Raw genomic sequence first — 21,247 nt, 5'->3', positions numbered from 1 at the left:
AAACTAGATCTGACCTCTTCTATCTCATTCGCGTGACTAAGCAATGTACGAGTCTAATCATGTGAATAATTGAGTTGAGGTTGAACATAGTAGAGACCATCTGAGTACGGTCAATTATGTAAGTCATTAATAGATGCGAGAGAAGCCATCGATGATGTTAATGGCTCTCAAGGTACTGCAAAACAATCTATATGGCATGAATAAATGAGTTGATGTTGAAAACCACACAGAATCTTTCGATTGAAGGCCAATGATGAAAGCCTATCGCCAAGAGCAAGGAAACTTGCCATTGACGTATGCAAGTGCGAAGGTACCAAAGAGTGTTCCTAAGTCAACTTCCTGGATAATGAGTTGGTGTCAAAAAGAAGCGACCTATCACAATAGGGCCTTGATGTATCCCCCATCAACAACACGAAATGATTATGAAGATTTGAGATAGAATGATCAGAATGATGATGACGCAAGACTAGATCAGGAAAGTCAAACATGAAATAAAGGCTTAAGATTGGTGTAGCAGATATTGAATGAATGAATTCTCTTGAACACATCGTCGACACTGAAATAGAGTTGGAAGCATTGACCCAAAACTAAAATTGAATGCTTTGAAATAGTATGATAAACCAAAAGACAAACAAAATTCCCAACCCAACAACCATGAAGAAGAAGCAGAAGAGTGTCATGTTCAAGAGCGACTCGCAACCATTCCCCAATTTCCCCAACCATATTGGTCTGTACCTCTTTATTTTTTAACGATCTTGAGGAGGATAACATATGCTTGATCTGTAAGTTCATCCTTCGGATGCATCCCTCTAAGAATATTTAACGAACCTAGAGAAGGAGTGGTTCAGTGTAGAAATTCCTTGTAGATTCAAACTGCAGATTGTAATATGCTAAAACAATTGACTTGAATCTACTCTACTCATCAACGGAAACAATAATTGATCGATGAAATCACAAAGCAGAAAAAGGAAGAATTCAATCACACATAACACAATAATTTTATAGGGAAAGCCACAACTAAAAACCCCTACTATCTGTATATTGCATTAATCAGAAAATTTGAGAAGATTACAATGCTTTGCTCAATCCCTAGCAAACTTTTCACTATCACAATCTATCTCACTACTTCACAAATAAGCTCCAACCAATACTTAGCCAAATCTGTTGTCTGCCAAGCTCATATTTCCTTGCGCAGTTTCCTAGGGAATTAGCCCATATTTAATTGGGAAATTTCTCATTCATAACTGCACAATCCATCAATAGGCCTTCCTCTATTTGCATGCACCATCGGTTTAATTTAGATGATTTTACAACTGATAGTACACTATCCCTAAACTCTAATCTCAACTAGGTCTTTCTCTGATCTGACATGCATGAGTTAATTATGAGTGAATCTTCAGTTTACTGGTTGAGCAGTGTTGGTTACACCCCACTACTAGATCTCCCACTAATTCCTCCATCAGTTGGAACTAGTTTAACTGAATTTAAATCAGTTAAACTAAATTAAATAATTACGAATCAAAATAACTCAACCAGGGCCCCTAAAATTTAGAAACCACTCCACATGACTCTAGATAGACTCCCAACTCGAGCTAATTGAGCCAACCAAGTCAAATTAATTTAGTTAACTATTACAAGCTGCTATGAGAATTATAATTAGAATTTAATTCCTAATTTAATTCAAGGACAAAATTAAATTAGGATTTTCTTGTTGCATTTTTTCAACACTCCCTCTCAACATGAAAGGGATTATCTTCTACCCTAATCTTGCCTTTGTGGAACTCAAATTTGCATCTTGCCAATGCCTTTGTCAAAATATATGCATCATGCTCCTTTGTAGGAATGTACTCCAACAACATGATTCTCCTCTGCACACAATCTCGTAGATAGTTATATTGGATGTCGATATGTTTGGACCGACCATGAAAAACTGGATTCTCAGAGAGTTTGATACAACTCTGATTGTCACAGTAAATCACTGTAGGATCCATCTACTGATGAAATAACCTAACAAGGATCTACCTCATCCAGATAGACTCACAAGATCCTTGACTAACAACCATGTACTCTGCTTCTATTGAACTAAGTGCAACTGATCTCTACTTCCTGTTGTACTAAGAAACTACTGCTGAACCAATACTGAATATTCCCTCTGATGTGCTCTTGTTGTTGGATGGACTCTCTGCCCTATGTACATTTGTGAAGCTTTGAAGCTTCACTACCTCAGTCCGTCTATACCAAAGACCAAACTGAGTGTTGCCTCTGAAGTATCTCAACACATATTTAGGTGCCTTCCAATAAAGTTTGGTTGGCTTAACCATGACTTGACTCAGCTGGTTAACTTCAAAACACATGGTCGATCGCATGTTCACCAAATACATAAGTGAACCCACAGGCTGCCTATAAATAGTAGCCTCAACTACTTCACCTGAAGCAGCATCATCCTTTCTCTAGTTACCTATTAGAGGAGTCTCCTTGGGTTTGTTTCTCTCCATGTGGAACTTCTTCAATATCTCTTTGGCATACTTGCCCTGAGAGACAAAAAATTCCTCATCTCATTGCCACACTTCCATACCAAGAAAGTAATGCATGAGCCCCTAGTACTTCATCTCAAACTCTCTTACAAGATCCTATTAGCAATATTTTATCAGCTTCTCATCACCAGTCAGAATCAAATCATAGAGTTCAGGCTTCTGTGATCCATATCAAATTTGTGAGAGATTTTTTGGCGAAAATCACATGGAATACCATGTGATTTTCGCCGAAAAATCTCTCACAGAATCAAATCATCTACATATAATACTATAATCAACAATTTACCTTCAACCACAATATGGTAAAGGTTCACAACTGCTTCAATTTTGGTGAAGCCCAACCTAGTGAAATAGATGTCAATCTTGGTGTATCAAGCATGGGGTGTTTGTTTTAGTCCATACAACGCTCGCTTGAGTCTTCACATATGCGACTCTCTATTAAAGATCTAAAATCCTTCCAGCTACTCATATACACCTCTTCCTCAATCATGTCATTGAGGAATGTTGTCTTCACATCCATCTGATGTATCTTCCATCCCATCTGCATCGACAATGCTAAAATATATCTGATCGATGAGTACCTTGCTACTGGATAACAGGTCTCATCGTAATCAATTCCCTCCACTTAAGAGAACCCTCTGGCCATAAATTTTGCCTTGTGTTTCTCCACACTCCCATCTGTTGCTCGCTTTATCTTGTGAATCCATCTGGACTCGCCACTGACTTATCTGCTGGTCTTGGGACTACTTCCCAAACATTGTTTCTGATAATGGAGTCATAGTCCTCAACGATGGCATCAACCCATACTAGTTGCTGCACTGCTTCCTCAAATGAGGATGGCTCAACCTCTATACTCTCATTCATCATATCCATGTAGCTAGTGTACCGATCTGGTGACCTCCTATATCTGTGCAGTGATGTGGGTGCTCCCACATTCTCTCTGGCATCATGCATCAATCTGTCATCTTCTCTGGTGTGCTTCCTTCCATCTATGGAAGTATCTGCATGAGTGGGTGCTTCCACTCTTTGCTCCTCTACATGTGGCTGCTCCACATCATCCTAAGGTTCCTCTTTTGGAGTTAAAAGCTCCTCATCTACATGTAACTGAAGCTCCCTCTCAAGGGAACATCTCATGGCCTTCTATTCGTCAAACTTCACATCTCTATGAACCACTGTCATCTTGTTGGATGGCAGGTACGTCTGATAGTTGTGAGGCGTATCAATGTACCCCAAAAATATGCCCAACTCAATTGTTGGCTCTAGCTTTTTTTGTGCATCCTTGGTAACATGATAGTAGAATGATGAGCCAAATATCCTGAAGTGCATCACATCTGGTTTCTTACTTGAAAAATATTCTTTTGGTGTACTCATCCCGAAAATTCGATGAGGGCTTATGTTTTGCAAATAAGCAGTTGTGTTGCATGCTTCATCCCACATGTGCAACGGTATGCCCTAATCATGTAACATTTCCTGTGTTGTTCCCACACTACTTCTTTTTTTCCTTTTAGCCACTCCATTCTATTGTGGGTTATGAGGTGATACTAACTCCCTTCGAATGCCTTCTAATGCACAAAAATTATTGAATTCATTTGACACATATTCTCCACTGTTATTGCTTCTGAGAGCTTTAACTTTTGTGCCAATATCTTTCTCGACAAGTGCCTTAAATTAACAAAATTTAGCAAACTTCTGAACTTTCTTCTTGTTACACGTCATTTTTTCACATTAGGTAAATAACCATCGGTTTGGATCTTTTGCTATCTATAAACGTGTTCCAAAGCATCCCCTTTGCAAAGCTAGAAGCCAAACTTTCCCAAAGAGAATGAAATTCCTGGATCCCATGGCTCAAAAACCCATTTTTGGCTTCCCGTGCAGTTCGCTATGCAGTTCTTGCACATATGCAGAAGGTTCCATTAGAAATTGCACATAAGTGCGCTCTATCTTACACTGTGGCCTGCGCACATGACTTAATGCATGTGAAAATGAAAAGTAAATTCTAGAAGCATTGTTAGTCATATCTATCCCAACAAACAAGCTTCGAATGGTTTCCTATTTGTCCTTGGTCCCTCCCATCATGGAGCTACTCCCTCTCTTTGTGGAGCCCCTATCCCACCATTAGTGGATTTCATCCCTTGGGAAATGGATCCCAAAACTACCCCTCTTGGCCTATAAAGCTAACACAGGCCTGAGGATTAAAAAGGATTGTTGGAAGTAGGCTTGTGTTGCAGGAATAAGGGTAAAAGGTTATTCATTCAAGGAGAGGGTTGGATATTGTAGTGATCTGAAAATGGGGCACTTAGGCTCCTAGTCTAACTTACAAGGACCTCTCCCACTTCCAAATCTTAAATTTTCCAAAGTCACAAATGATTAACCAATGCGGAATTAACTATGTGCTTGAAGTAAGGTGTATGCTTATGTTTATTGTTGACTATTTATGTGTTTTTAAGGCTATTTTCTTGAACTGATACAACAACAATTAAAGCAGTAGATATATAATGCAGCTATAAAACAACACATATAAGGCAACAATTTAATTAGGATTTCACCCACAACTCTTGGGCTACGTCTCCATCAGCTCTAGTCAACTCAACTAGGCTCTCTAGGATTATAGCAAAGTCCTTTTAGAAGCTCTTGGCTCAACTCCTCTGTTTTACATGGAAACAATGGGTTTAGACACCATTTTATCCTTGGCATTAGAAGTTCATGGCTTTATGGCTCTCGGCACTAGCTCTGGTTCTCGGCTCTGGCTCTGGCTTCTTTCTTTGCCTCTGCTTCCTACTTTGGCTTAGCCTTTTGCGCTCCTGTCTCAGCACTGCTCTTCTATGTCTCACTCATTCTGTGGCTTTTAAGCTAATCAGCGTTGTCTGTTCGTTTTCCTCTTCTGGGCTCTATTTGCTTGAATCCTCTTCTAAGCATTAGCAATCATTACTAAATGCCTTCAGGGATGGTGGCCACCTGTTTCATAACAGAATGGACCATCGATGCCTTTGAAATCCCAAAAATGGTCGTTCTCTATTTACACAGAGAAATACACAAACACACAAGAAAATCCGCCCAAACGCGGTCTATCGGACTTCAAAAATCATTAGTTCCGCCCTATATTCCCTTTGGATCCATCTTTGAACACGATCGTAAGTGATTGTTGATCAACGACTGTTATTGATTTCGGGTGGCTAATGCGCATGGAGACTACCTGCCCCAAAAGGGTGGTTTTCTCTCTTTGGCGCCTAGCCACGTGGGCAACTAGTGTATGGGCTCGGGCGGAGCCCGGCCAAAACCACTTACCGCCTACGACCTACCCGAAATCTCGCTCGTTTCATGGTTTCCATTTGTATTTGAGAAATGCATTAAAACACAGAGAAATATCATAAAAATGGCTTTATGGCGGACTTGGAATAATTATACATTTGCATTTATAAAACCTTTTGAGTCCGGATTCATCGCTTATCACATCGCATATGTGTTTTGGGTAAAATCCTAAATACACGGGAAGCACGTGAAAATCCGAATTCCCGAACCTGAAATTTTATACAATCGGGCTTTGAAAACTTATCGGGTCTAGCCTTTTTATTGGCATCGGGGGTCATCGATCGCCAATATCGGCGATCACAATGTCACTCGGACTAGGGTTCTGTGCATCGCCGACGACGATATGTCGATCCGATCATTGGCGATCGACGATCAACGTATTACATGATCGGCGAATCGCGTGATCGCAATTGCCAAATCCAGGGTCCTGATATCGCTTATGTGTCTGCCTTTGATCCGATACATCGGGTTGGCGGATCAGAGGTTTCTCCCCTTTCCGCTTAAGTCCTCTCTTTTGCCCTGGTCCGATGCGATTTCCCTTTTGAAGGGTTTTTTTGCCATTTTTAAAGGATTTTGCCTCTTTTTCTAAGGAACAAAGGGCATCTTCTTTGAGCGATAACTTCTGCATCCTAAGTCCACTTTTGCCTATTCAAGTTGTAGCAGATTCAGAAGGAAAGGATCTCTGCAATGGGGCTATTTCTAGGAGCTTCCTTGGATTTTCATTTTCATTAGTGAGGAACGCTTAGACTTAGGAGTCTATCCAAATTCCATTTTGGATCATGCCTTCCCACTAAAAGAACTTTTAGTGTCCAAAAGACTAATATACTGATCTAAACAGTACTTGAGAGTAACAACACCCTCTTCTTCCAGCCTTCATACACTTGCCTTGCATAGTGCCTCTGAACCAAAGCCTTCGACCACTTTCCTTCCTGGATGTGCTAGCCCTCCTGGGAAGAGCTGCCTTCTTCTTTGCCTTCTTGCAAAACTCCTTCATAGATGGTCACAAAAGGTAGTTTGAACTCTTCTGCCTCGATCATTGATCCAAGGTGGCTCAAACCAATGTGAAGTACCTCTGCTCCACAAAATTTTTCATTTGTACCTGTTTGAAAAGATCTGCATACAAATGATGGACTAGATAACAAGCCCACAAACAAGCCTTTAAACAAATGACCCTTTCAGTCAAGCACGTAGAAAAAGACCATTAGGACTCTTTTTCAAAAGATGAAACACTTCATTATTATCTCCATCTTGGAGACCAAGTTAACTTCTTCCAAGTCAACATTACATCACATGCATGTTAAAGCAATCAACCTTGCAAGTTAATTACACATACATGTTAAAAAAAAAGGAAATCATCAACATCCCTGTGTTCATGCATCTCTTGCTCATGCATGCATTTCATCCTTCAACTTTCACTTAAGCACACTGTACTTTCGAAGCTTAAAGGAAATATAATGTTGCAACGATAAAGTGAGTCTCCTACTCAACTTTTCCATTCACCTTCTTGGTAAGAACCTGCAACTTGCATCTCATTAACAAAGAAATGCAAATAGATGCATCACTATACATGCAACCTTAATTGGATAATAAATCTAGCCATTTCTCACCAATCCCTTTCAAAGGTACTACCTTTGTCTGTAAATCAGCATCAACATGTGAATCGTCCTGAGACACATCAGTCATGGAATCTTCCTTCCCATTTCTTCCATCTTCTTTTTCCACTTTCTTCAGCTTTTGTGGAAGCATTGTTGGATTCAAAGTCCAACATCTTTCAGCAATATGCCCTTGATTATGGCAGTAATTGCAACACATGTGCATCCTCTTGGCAGCATGATTTGCCTTGCCCAATGGACCTTTGGCTTTTTGCTTCTTTTCCTTCAAAAGTTTCATGTATGTGGCCATTCTCTTCCAACATCTAGAAACATGATGGTTATCCAAACCACAAAAGGAACATGCCATTCTTTTCCCATGCTTATGTGGAAATTTATCATGCTTTGCAAAATCAAAAGGAAGATGATTAGAACCAGATTTATACCTTTCTCTTTAACCTTTATTTCCTTCATGAGGAGGTGAAGCAAATGAAGAAGTGGCTCCTTTTGGAACCCCATCAATCTCTTCAAGGCTGTTAGAGTCTCCCCAACTCTCTGGTTCAAGTGTGTGCTTCTGGACACCTGCATCCTGCAAATGATGTTTCAAGCTATTACATTCCTCCGGAATACAATCTTCACACTCTTGAAGACCTGCAATGCAACTCCTTCTTGGAGCTATTTTAATGGCCTTCATGGCAGCTTTGGAACTCTCCCCATAAGCTTGTCCATAGCCAAGACCCAAATACTTAGGCCTTTCCTCAATTATTATTGGTTCAACAATACCTTGTGCATGTCTACCCAAGCCTTTCCTTCATAGCCCATCTTGGACATTAGCTTGGAACCTATTCCTTTGGTGTGTTTTTCAAAAGAACCAATATAAGAATTCTTAGTGGAATTAGAAGACAAACTGGAATGGCTTACCTCTTCTTCAAGCTGATACTTGACCAAGGCTTCTTTGGCAACAAAGGGTTGTGACTCCAACTCATGCATCCTTTTCAGGTTCATATTTTCAATATGAAGTTGCCTCTCCATTTCCTGCAGTCTGTCGGAAAGCAACTGCTTCTCTTCCTTCATGGAATTCAACTGCTCTTTAAGTATGCTACTCTTCCTTCCATCTTCATACATTTCTCTCACCTTGTCCATCATGATGAACAAGTCTTGCTTCAAGTCTCCATCATAGAGTCTTGTGATGAAGGAGGAATTTGAGGATTCACTTGTAGAAGTTGTCATTATACCAATGAACAAAAGAAATTCAAACAAGATTAATAAAGTGCTTTATTAAGCAACCTTTTGCAACAAACCTCTTGTGCTTCAAGGATTGCTTTGAGGTCCTTGGGAATAGAAGAATGCCTTAAGCCCTTCTTCCTTCATGTCCTTCCTGGAGTAAGATATCAACAACTTTCCCTTCACCTCTGCAAACTCAAATAATAGTCAGTCTACAACAAGCATACAATCAACCTCTGACTGTTTAAACACCTTTCAGACAAGAAATCTTTGCTCTATCAATCAAGCATTCTGATATAACCTTCTTTGAAGGTGAGGTCAATCGATCTCAGGCTCTGATACCACCTGATCTGAAAATGGGGCACTTAGGCTCCTTGTCTAACTTACAAGGACCTCTCCCACTTCCAAAGCTTAAATGTTCCCAAGTCACAAATGATTAACCAATGCGGAATTAACTATGTGCTTGAAGTAAGGTGTATGCTTATGTTTATTGTTTACTGTTTATGTGTTTTTAAGGCTATTTGCTTGAACTGATACAACAACAACTAAAGTAGCAGATATATAATGCAGCAATAAAACAACACACATAAGACAACAATTTAATTAGGAGTTCACCCACAACTATTGGGCTATGTCTCCATGAGCTCTAGTCAACTCAACTAGGCTCTCTGGGATTATAGAAAAGTCCTTTTACAAGCTCTTGGCTCAACTCCACTGTTTTACATAGAAACAATGGGTTTAGACACCATTTTATCCCTAGCTCTTGAAGTTCTCGACTTTCTAGCTCTCAGCTTTGGCTTCTGGCTCTGGCTCTTCAGCTCTGGCTTCTTTCTTTGCCTCTGCTTCCTGCTTTGGCTTAGCCTTCTGTGCTCTTGTCTCAACACTTCTCTTCTCTATCTTTGTCATTCTATGGCTTTTAAGTCAATCGGCGTTGTCTGTTCGTTTTCCTATTTTGGGCTCTCTGCCTTCTGGCCTCTGTCCGCTCGAATCCCCTTTTGAGCGTTAGCAATAATTACTAAATGCATTCAGGGATGGCGACCACCTGTTCCGTAAAGGAATGGACCATCAGTGCCTTTGAAATCCCAAAAATGGTCATTCTCTGTTTACACAGAGAAATACACAAATACACAGGAAAATCCGCCCAAACGCAGTCTATCGGACTTCAAAAATCATTAGTTTTGCCCTATATTCCCTTCGGATCCGTCTTTGGGCGTGATCGCAAGTGATTGTTGATCAACGGTTGTTATTGATTTTGGGTGGCTAACACGCACGGAGATTACCCGCCCGAAAAGGGTGGTTTTCTCTCTCCGGTGCCTAGCCACGTGGCAGCCAGTGTATGGGCTCGGGCGGAGCCCAGCCAAAACCACTTACCGCCTATGGCCTACCCGAAATCCTGCTCGTTTTGTGGTTTCCCTTTGTATTTGAGAAATGCATTAAAACATTGAAAATATCACAAAATGGCTTTATGGCGGACTTGGAATAATTATACATTTGCATTTATAAACCCTTTCAGGTCCGAATTCATCGCTTATCACATCGCATATGTGTTTTGGGTAAAATCCCAAATACACGGGAAACACGTGAAAATCTGAATTCCCGGACTTGAAATTTTATACAATCGAGCTTTGAAAACTGATCGGGTTTGACCTTGTTATCGGCATCGGGGGTCGCCTATCACCAATTTCAATGTCACTCGGCCCGAGGTTCTGTGCATTGTTGACGTCGATTCGCTGATCCGATCATCAGCGATCGGTGATCAGAGTATCGCATGATTGGCGATTGGCGAATCGCGTGATCACAATTGCCAAATCCAGGGTCCCGATATTGCTTATGTGTCTGCCTTCGATCTGATACAGCAGGTCGACAGATTGGAGGTTTCTCCACTTTCTGCTAAAGTCCACTCTTTTGCCCTTGTCTGACGCGATTTCCCTTTTGAAGGGTTTTTTTTCCATTTTTAAAGGATTTTGCCTCTTTTTCTAAGGAATAAAGGGCATCTTCTTTCAGCGTAACTTCTGCATCCTAATTCCATTTTTTCCCATTCAAGTTGCAACAGATTTAGAAGGAAAGGATCTCTGCAATAGGTCTATTTCTAGGAATTTCCTTGGACTTTCATTTTCCTCAGTGAGGAACACTTAGACTTAGGAGTCTATCCAAAATCCATTTTGGACCATGTAGGAAGGGACTTGCAACATCAAGGCTTCATGGTTGTAAGACTATTCTCCTTTTTATTAATATAAAGGCATCGGTTCTTTCTCAATTATATCTTTGTTGATACAATTTGTAGGATTCTGTGATCACCTACATAGATTGTGATTGCATATTTATTAGTTTATGATACATGATTGGGTTAATTAGTTCATTTATCTCTTATGCTATATATTGGATGCTCTGATCTCGTGTATGTTTCTGTCTATGCTAATCTCCTTCAGGACAACATGGAGAAGACGTGGGAAGCGATGGGAAGATCTCTAAAGCATCGAGGAAGAGCAAATGATCAAAAGCTTTTAAGGGAACTTCATCAATCATTTCGATTAAACAATAAGTGGCCTCTATCATGGTATTTCTTTTAGTCAATCATAGTTTATAGAAAGGCAACAGTTCCTGGTTATTTATTACTAGATTTATTTGAGGTCCAGGGAGATCGCTCTTGTCCATAAGAGAGATAAGTCCACATAACACTTATGCATGAAGAAAATCCATCACTTATGAGAAAAATCATCAACAAATATTACATAATACCTATGCTTGACCATGGAGGCTGTCGAGAACGATACACACACATCTGAGTGAAATCGACCAAGGATCACTTGCGCTCAATTGTATTTATCATGAATGGAAGCTTTGGCGTACTTCCCTAATGTACACCCTTTGCATGTGTCTCTCTTCTCTAGTGTACCATTGGGAAGTCCTATAGAAAATTACTACATGATCTTCAAAGCTTCGTGGTGCAAGTGACCTAATCTTCTATGCCACAACTCACCAATATCTCAGCTCTGCACCTTCTCTACTTTTGTGCTCAAAGCAATGTAGTCTTCTACATCCAATTTGTAGAGGTTCTTCACCCTAACCCTAATCCACTTCACTTGGAGTGAGGCTATGTGATGAAGGAAAGCCTTTCGCTTACTAAATATCACATCTTAGCCACAGTCCTCCAACATGGCAACTGAAACTAAATTCTTTTTCAAACTTGGAACATACATGACATCTTTTAATGTGAGGGGAGATCTAGACTCCCTATGAAAGGTAATAATACCAATGTAAGTCTCTCTATACCTCCCATCATCTCCCATCTTGATGTGCATCTAGAGGTTCTTCTCCTCCGAGTCACTAAAGAACTCTTTGTTGTTGGTAATATGGAAAGAGGCTCCACTATCGAGGTACCACACACTTCCCATCACTGATGTCACCATGCAAGTGATGAGAGTGAAATCCAGTTCGAAATGTGAAGTAAGAGCTTCACCTGCCACTCCTCCTGAGGGATTATTACCGGCCTTCTTGTGCAAACATTTTGTGGCATAGTGTTCTAGCCCGTGAGAATGAAAGCATTTAATCTTTGACATGTCCTTCTTCTTGTCACAATGACTGGAATCTGATTTGGAATGGGATGACTTCCCCTTCTCTTTCTTCACTTTTCCATATAAGGGAAAATTCTCCTCCTCATCATGCTTGGATGAGGATGTATCCATGATGTTCCATCAAATCTCTTCTTGTACCAAGTCGGACCAAAATCCCTCCCACTCTGGTAGCTTCTCCCTCCCATTAACTCAATCTTGGTAGTTATGCCAGCACTCAGAAAGTCCTATAAGTGCTAGGCTCACCAGATCATCTTCAAAAAATGTAACATCGACACTTCCAAGCTCATCCCAACATTGGGTGAACATGGTCAAGTACTTCAGTATTATATCACCCTTCTCCATTTTCATATTTCTGAGCTTGTCCTTCAGTGCCAATTTCATGTGGTCACTACTGTTTTGAAACAGGTTTGTCAAGGCATTCCACACACTTTCTCACCTTTGCCACACACTTTCTCCACTCTGCCATATCTTGAGCATCAGTTGTTGGAGTCTTAGGAATATAATTTTCTATGAATTCCTTAAGCTCGTTGTTTTTCAACATTGCCTCCATCCTGTCCTTCCAAGCAATATAGTTTGAACTTCCCTCAAGAGCATATTCGAGCCTCAACGTAGAACAACATCCTGTTGGCTCTGAATTATTATGCTGCAAATTCGATTTCTCTTGCAAAAGACAAACTCATATTCTCCTCTTCTATAGTGATTTCAGCTTTGATACCATGTAGATTCAAACTGCAGATTGTAATATGCTAAAACAATTGACTTGAATATACTCTACTCATAAGAAAAAATAATAATTTATCGATGGAATCACAAAGTAGAAAAAGGAAGAATTCAATCACATATAACTCAAAAATTTTCTTGCGAAATCACAGCTAAAAACCCTTGCTATATGTATATTGCATTAATAAGAAATTTTGAGAATATTACAATGCTTTGCTTAAGCCCGAGCAAACTCCGCACTATCATAATCTATCTCACTGCTTCATAAATAAGCTCCAGCCAATACTTAGTCAAATTTGTTGCCTGCCAAGCTCCTATTTCCTTGCGTAGTTTCCTAGGGAATTAGCTTACATTTAATTGGGAAATTCCTCATCCATAACTGTGCAATCCATCAATAGGCCTTCCTCTGATTACATGCACCATCAATTTAATTTAGATGATTTTACAACTGATAGTACACTGCCCCTAAACTCTAATCTCAATTGGGTCTTTCTCTGATTTGAAGGCATGCGTTAATTGTGAGTGAATCTTCAGTTTACTAGTTGAGTAGTGCTAGTTACACCCCACTACTGCAGGTTACACCCCACTACTGGATCTCTCACTAATTCCTCCATCAGTTGGAACTAGTTTAACTGAATTAAATAACTACAACTCAAAAGAACCCAACTTGGGCCCCTAAAATTTAGGAACCATCTACATGACTTTAGATAGACTCCCAACTTGAATTAAATGAGACAAATAAGTCAAATTAACTTAATTAACTATTACAAGTTTCTATGAGAATTAGAATTACAATTTAATTCAAGGACAAAATTAAATTAGGATTTTCTTGTTGCATTTTTTCAACATTCGGTCCTGTCACGAACGACAATTCCGTCATTTCTTGATGTGTTTACGAGTCCAGTGAAGGTGAAAACTTGACATCTTTTTCATGTTTAGAGAATTTGAAAAAGAGGCAAAAAAATAAAACTCCAAAGATTCCTTTTCGTCGATAGTCTCTTGAGTCTGAAAAGGTAGAAAAAAATACTCAGGAGAACCTTTTAGCCATGTTCGACTAAGTTATTCCTTTTTCATAATAGTTTATCTCAATCTGGAAAATGGTCAAACTTATACTGAGTAGACATCTTTTCATTTACTTTAACGAGTTCAAAAAGACAAGTGCTTGACAATCTTTTCATATTTTGAGAGTCTGAAAAGCGCTGAAAGAGGAATCCTCCTAAAGGAACAAGTGGTATAGAGGGTGGCAACTGGTTCCGGTCATGATGGAACTGCTCAAAACATGTAGAGGTCAAGAGGTTGGCTAATAAGACCACTTATCGTAGTGGTTCCCCAGGCAAGGGTAAAATAACCATGTGAAAGTGTATGATCGACTAAGCAGATGGTGACGATGGAATGAGAAAACCAAGGCTCATTTGGTAGAAACAAAGTGATAAAAATGGCAATCATGAGAGATAAGATGATAATGGTTTCATTTTTACACAATCTTGAAACATGGGAAAGTATGCTTGAAATTGGTTTCAATTTTACACAAGCTTGAAACAAAGGAAAAACTATGCTTGACATAAGTTTGCATGCCCCCAGCATAATGACTCAATTCGAGGTACATGGCCCCCAAGCTTCATTTCATTCACCTAAGTAGACTACCAATTTCTAATAGGTGGATGTAATGAATGTTCATTTACAAGATCAAGTGAAAGACTCGACTAGGAATTTACGAGATCTAATCAAAGACTTGATTTGGAAGGGGATATCTTTCATTTTTTAATGAGCTTTACACAACAAAAGAACTATTCTATGATACCTTGTTTCATTTTTTAACGAGCTTGACACAAGAAAAATAAATCTGCTTAGGGAACCTTGTTTCATTTTTTAAGGAGCTCGACACAAGATAAGGAACTCTGCTCTAGGAACCTTGTTTCATTTTTTACCAAGCTTGAGACAAGAAAAGGAACTATTCTCAGGGAACCTTGTTTCATTTTTTAAGGGGCTTAAAATAAGACAAGGAACTCTGCTTTGGGAACTTGATCATGCCCCCCAAAGGCCATGGCTTCCAAGAGGCTCCCATAAGATGGGAAAACAATTCTATGGAAGGTATCAAAGGATCCAATGGAAAGATTAGGCTCCAATGCCCCCAATAAATGATTCACCATAACATATACTAGATCTAGGTCGAAATAAGTTGAGCAAACAGTGAAAGTTTCATCTTCATCAGGAGGTATGTGAATGTGATAGGTTGCCACATAATTAACTTGTGGTGGGGAATATACCAGTTGCACATTCAGAATGCTTAGGGAAGTAGGATGATGGGCAGTTAAATCAATACCAACAAATGAAAGTTGATTGATAGTCACAATCCTTCCATCACGCGAGAAGCACATCACTCGAAAGGGTCTGGACACAACAACATTCATAGTATAAACATAGTCTCACCCTTGGAGAAAATTGAAGTCCAAAGGGTCTATGAATGTGCAAGTGGTATCTTCCCCAAGCATTCAGAATGCTTAGGGTCAATATATACAAATTTTCCTCCTAAGGTAACATGACACTAAGGAAGGATCCCTAAGGATTGACTAGTTCTTTAGCAGGAATATACCACTTGCACATTTAGAATGCTTAGGGTCAATATATACAATTTTTCCTCCCAAGGTAACATGACACTGAGGAGGGATCCCTAAGAGTTGACTAGTTATTTTGTTAAAATCTAACATATTTGGAGCTAGCTAGGCAAAATGTTTACCAAGAAACTGTGAATTGCTATATACACCTTGCACAACCAAGGACTTAATGTATGTGCAGGCAATCTCCTCAAATGCTGTGTTCAGTGTATCACGGTATACGAGGTGGTTGACTTGGTTACCTATGGATGGATAGACTTCCAAAATATACTCAACGGTATGTGGAAGTGTAGTCTGTAGTAGTGTTGTTTAATGTGCAACCGTTTGATGAGAGCGTTGCCATATACTTATCATGTGTGGAGCGCCATCTAATATACCCAAAGGTACATGGAGAACGGTCCGATACACTTATGTACGTGGAACAAGATATCACCCCTGGATTGTAACGCTGAAAAAAAACAATAGATCCTATGTTTAAAGATGTCGAAACACATCTCTTGCCTAGACCTCTAAATGTTTGGGTTAATATTAAAATGCTCCTTAGGTTAATTGAGTGAATTTTAGAGTTGTTCTTGAATTAGATTTCAATTTCAAGGCTCAAAATTCAATGTCACATGAACACGCCTATGATGCAACTAATATGACAAAGATAAATCTTTTTATTTTCCTTATAACAGTGAAAGGCCTACCTAAGTAGGCGAAGAAGAAATCAATCAGCAATGCAAGAAATAAGTGATGCAACAAGCGATCTCTATAACTTCACTTTTCCAATCGAAATCAAAGCCCTATATGAAATGCATGATGCATAAGATTTTATTTTGGATTCCACTTAATTTTCAGATGAAAACTAAGATATTTTCCTAATCATTGATAAAAGAAATTATTCAGAATGATGACTGAAACACTAATTATTTCAAGCACTCAATGATTAAAAAATTCAATTTGCTAATGACCTAATGGAAAGAACAAAGGAAAATCTAAACAATTTCTTATCAAAGGAACTCAAAACCAAAAGAAAACAAGATGAAGGCTTATGAGAGACCAATACACACTCAGGGACACAAGGAGGACCAATTGGAACAAAGTTAATCATAGAAAAAATCTCAAAAAGGCAATTTTTTGCATCAAACCGGGATCATAACATGTGCTAAAAGGGATAGGGTGCAATGCAATGTAGGTGTAGATAAGGCTAGGGTGCACTACAATGCACTATCTTTAGACCACAGGGTGTGTTGATCAAGGAAAGCCAAGTTCCGACACAGAAAATGCAAGTAAATCTCAATGAAATGTCCTTTTAGGTCTATTCAGGATTGAGTAAGACTATGAAGGTATGACAAGAGGGAAAACAAGAACTAAGGACAAAGAAACCACCAAGGAAATACAACATTCCCTAGTATGGTTTCCAATTTGTTATATGAATCTATGACTGCGGACAAAAGTACCTTCCCTAGGCCTGGTGCACTGACCTAGAACAATAGAAAGACAAATAAATTGATGTCTTTCTTAAAGTAAATAGATAGAGATGAAGCATGCCTAGAATCCATCATATGCTTCACTCCTTCCTTGGTTTGTATGCTCTAATCCTAGCTCTGATCACTATAATTAGAACATGCACAATCAGACAACACGAGCCAACGATCTATGGGATCTATGTAGCATCATCTAATCACTTTATTCAATATATCAACATGGTATTAAAATACATGAAATCATAACATCATACATAGGAAAACAAAGAACTCTTTGCATTAATTGAAATGGAGTGAGTTACAATCCAAAATAGGTGTTGATCTTGTAGAAGAGCTCCTCCACGTTGACTTGTCCTTTCCTTGCCACAAAGTGCACCTCTAGTAACCCTAATGCATGGAATAATGTCTCTCACAACAACAACAACATAAGAGTAGAACCAATCTTGAAAAGCCAACAAAAACCAACCAGATTCTTGTGGAATGAGGTAAATATATAGGAAGGAAAGGTAGTCAATGAATTATTATCCATTTACCAATCTAGGCTTGAGATCCAAAAGCGACGAGAGGATGAGCTCAAGGGATAAGATAGTGATTTCTCCAAGGTGGAATCAGATAGGATTCAAATATTTATCCAAGGTAAATGGTTGAAACAACCTCTAGAAGCTTCTGGAAGAGGAAGCCTCATATTTTTTTTAAATTTTTTTATCGAATTTCTAGAATCAATGCACCCCCACAGTTATGCAGGGTGCACTGTATCACCCTGAGAGAAGGAGAGCCTACAATGCAAAGGAGTTGCTCAGTTATGCAGGGTGTGCTAAGCCTTAAAATCACTCAAATGAGGCAGTTTTAGACAGAAACTCATGGATTAGAAAAAATCATGCTTAGGGATTTGTGCAAGGATGATGAAAAGGGGTAAAAGAATGTTGATTGATCTAGTTTGTTGGCCTATTAACTAGATGCGACAAAATGTCCTATAACATGCTTACTTTTGCCTCGTTGACATAGAATATTATTCTTATTTGATTCGAATCGGATCCATAAACGACTGTCATAGAATGGTGGCTAAATCAAGTCGAACAAATCCTTGAATAATCCAAAACAACAATCGAAAACACCCTGAACTAGTGGCCATGGCAGCTGGCGTGGAACGACAAGGACCTCGGTTAAATCGCGCTGACTGAGGCCCATGGAGACTGCACAGGAGGTCAAAATATCCCCTGGGAGCCCCGGATCAGGAAAAGGCGCTGATTTTCGATGCGCATCGCTGGGCAAATAGGGTTGAAATGATAGAGTTTAAGCACTCGGTCATGTTGGGAGCCAGAGGACTGTGGGTGGAGAAAAGTAAAGCGCCATCGTATGAAGGTGGGACCCACAACCTAGAAACCGACGGTTTGATCAGGGCGCCCTTGAACGGTAAGCGGTTTTGGAGAAAGCAGAGTGAGAACCCTCAGCGATCGATGCGTGGCAGCGGAGGTGAGAGAAAAACTGCCGCGATCGCACGTTATCAGTCGAGCAAGTCAATCGCGCTCGACATGTGAATGACATTGGATCTGGAGGAGCCCAGATCGAACAACTGAGATTCGCTTGATAGACAGAGCGGAACTGACAGGGAGTTAAGCCACGATTTAATGGATTTGAGATCCGTTGACTGCCATGATGGAGAAAAGAATGAATCGACGAGCGGGCTAGCGCAGTTCTGATGAGGACACGTGGCTACTTCTCGAGCATTCATGGTGACGCCAAACAGGGAATTCCAAGCACACAGGCGATAGGCGAATCGACACAAGCGAGAGAGGAACCGAATAGGCCAAGGATCAAATGACTAAAGCCATGAACGGAGACGAATTCAGATTGGAGATCAGAGAGAGATTCAGATCGAAGAGTCCAAGCGACCAAGAGAGACAGTGAATAGTGAACCCTGAGAGGAGGACTGAGCACAGAGAGTAGTAAAGCCAAGCATAGGAGACAGAGGGCCGAGTTGACTGTAGGCAACATTGAGCACCAAAGAGCTTGAAGTATCAAGCCTTCCCATAGAGGAATCTATCCGAATTGAGCATCACAGTTGGCTCTTTCCACTGTAGACCAAGGGTCACAGAGCTGGTAGGAAGAACAAGAGTTAGTGTATTCCAAGTGGCTTGGGGAATCCAAGAACCACCCTGCCAAGCAAAATCTGCTTCAAGAGAACTCATATTGAGTCCCTGTATTGTAATTTCTCTGCTTAAAGACATAATAAAACAAGGCCACCACTAAAGCTGGACTGGAGACGTAGCCCTGGAGAATAGGGTGAACTCCTTATTAAAACTGTTTGTGTCTTTGTGTTTCTTACTGTATTTCTCTGCTGTCTTTCCATTTTCTGTGTATTGGCAATCTGATCGATCCGTTGTTTCAATAACACAGAACACACACCAACACATGAGTATGTAATACTTTTTGTTTAATAAATCTTAACTGAGGTCACTCATAGGGTGATTTTCAGATCAAGTGGTATCAGATCTCTAGGCTGTAAGGTTAGACATGCTTGTGTTGGTTTAGCTGTGAATGATCACTAGATCAAAGCTCAAATTATGAGAAGGAGAGTTAGTGGGAACTAATCCTGAGATTGGAGTCTATTCTTGAAAGACAATGTCAGAAGAAGGTTCTATTGGGCCAGACCCTCAATTCCTAGAAAGTTTCCTAGCTACAAAGTCCATGGTGGAAGAAATGTATAGGGAATTTAGAAATCATAAGGGTGAGGATTCATCAAGCTCTAAGCAAGATAAATAAGAAGATGAATCTCATTCCCATGACAACTCCAAAGGGAAGGGAAAAGAAGAAATCTTCCCTACACCTCCTAGTAGCCCTGTGCCTAATAAGAAAGCATCCTTGATTAAGTTAGATGTTAAATTTTATTTTCCTATATATGATGGAGAGTTAAATGCTAAAAAGTTGGACAATTGGATAAGACAAATTGATGTGTATTGCAGAGTACAAAATATAGACTCAGACAGGAGTAAGATTCATTTGGCAAGCCTATGCCTAGGAGGCACTGCCTTGGTTTGGTGGGAAGGCAGAACCCACGCTGATATGAAGAAGCATGGTAAGACTATCTCTGTTTGGAGTGACTTTGTTTCTGCCATCAGAAAGCAGTTCTATCCATTGGCCTGCATGCAACAGGCCATGATGAGTTAGCAAACTCTTTGCCAGTTGAAAGGGCAAAGTGTACAAGGGTATATTCAAGAGTTCCGAAAGAGAGCATTGATGTTAGGAATTTCATTAGACTCACCATAAAATCTTTTGAAGTACATTGGTGGTTTACACAGCTACATGAGGCACACTATCCTCATGTTTAATCCCACTAGTATAGATGAGGTATCTGTACAAGCTACTCATCTAGAAGCTAGAGGCAAGAATGGAAATCTAGAAGCTGGGGGACCATCCCAACTCACTGTAAGCAAGAGCAAGGAGAAAAGAAAGCAGAAACGGAAAGCAAGGAAGGCTAACACTACACAGAAAGTCAAAGCCTCATGCACTCGCTGTAAAAAGGAGGGGCATGATGATGAGCACTGTTGGATTCTGCATCGAAAGCTGAGACCTAAGAAGTCCGAGGGCAAGAAGAAGACAACTGCTGTAGCTATTCAGAAGGATTTGGGGTCAGACTCGGGAGATGAAACAATCATTGCAGCCACAGGTATAAAAGGTAAGAATTCTGAAGCATCTACTAGTAATTCTACTCAATTTGTTATTAATGAAGAACATGAGAGAAAAAGGAGTGAGATTTTCCATATTCGTGTTGTTTCCAAATATCAAAAGATTGATACTTTGTTTGATAGTGGCTCACAAGTAAATCTGATTTCTGAAGCAATTGTAAAGAAATTGGGATTAGCAACTACACCTCATAAGAAGCCATACCCATTAGGATGGTTGAATGATAAAGCACAACTACAAGTGACTAGACAGTGCAAACTCAAGTTTTCTTTTGGGTCAGCATTTGTAGATGAAGTTGAGTTAGATGTAATTCCTTTGGATATATGTGGAATTGTTTTAGGAAGTCCTTACTTGTATGATAGAAAGGCTATTTTCTATAGAGCTAAGAACAAGTATCTACCTGTTAAAGATGGAATTGAATACTTTGTAAGAGCTCATAAGCTCAAGAATAATTATACTCTCATAAACTCAGGACAAATGAAAAGAATGATAAATTCATGCAAACAATTCTTACTAATGGTTGTAAAG

General features: G+C 39.7%; 1 pseudogene; it reads left to right on the top strand.

Moving 5' to 3' along the window:
- Positions 1–21,247, top strand: part of LOC149243019 (GDT1-like protein 5 pseudogene) — a 90,940-nt pseudogene that overhangs the window by 53,006 nt on the left and 16,687 nt on the right.

Source organism: Pinus tabuliformis, chromosome 8, assembly GCF_031772625.1.
Source record: "Pinus tabuliformis cultivar Carrire ecotype Pingquan chromosome 8, CPIR1, whole genome shotgun sequence".
Classification (NCBI taxonomy): domain Eukaryota; kingdom Viridiplantae; phylum Streptophyta; class Pinopsida; order Pinales; family Pinaceae; genus Pinus; species Pinus tabuliformis.
Note: the sequence above shows the minus strand (reverse complement) of the source record. Positions and strands in the feature narration are given on the sequence as shown.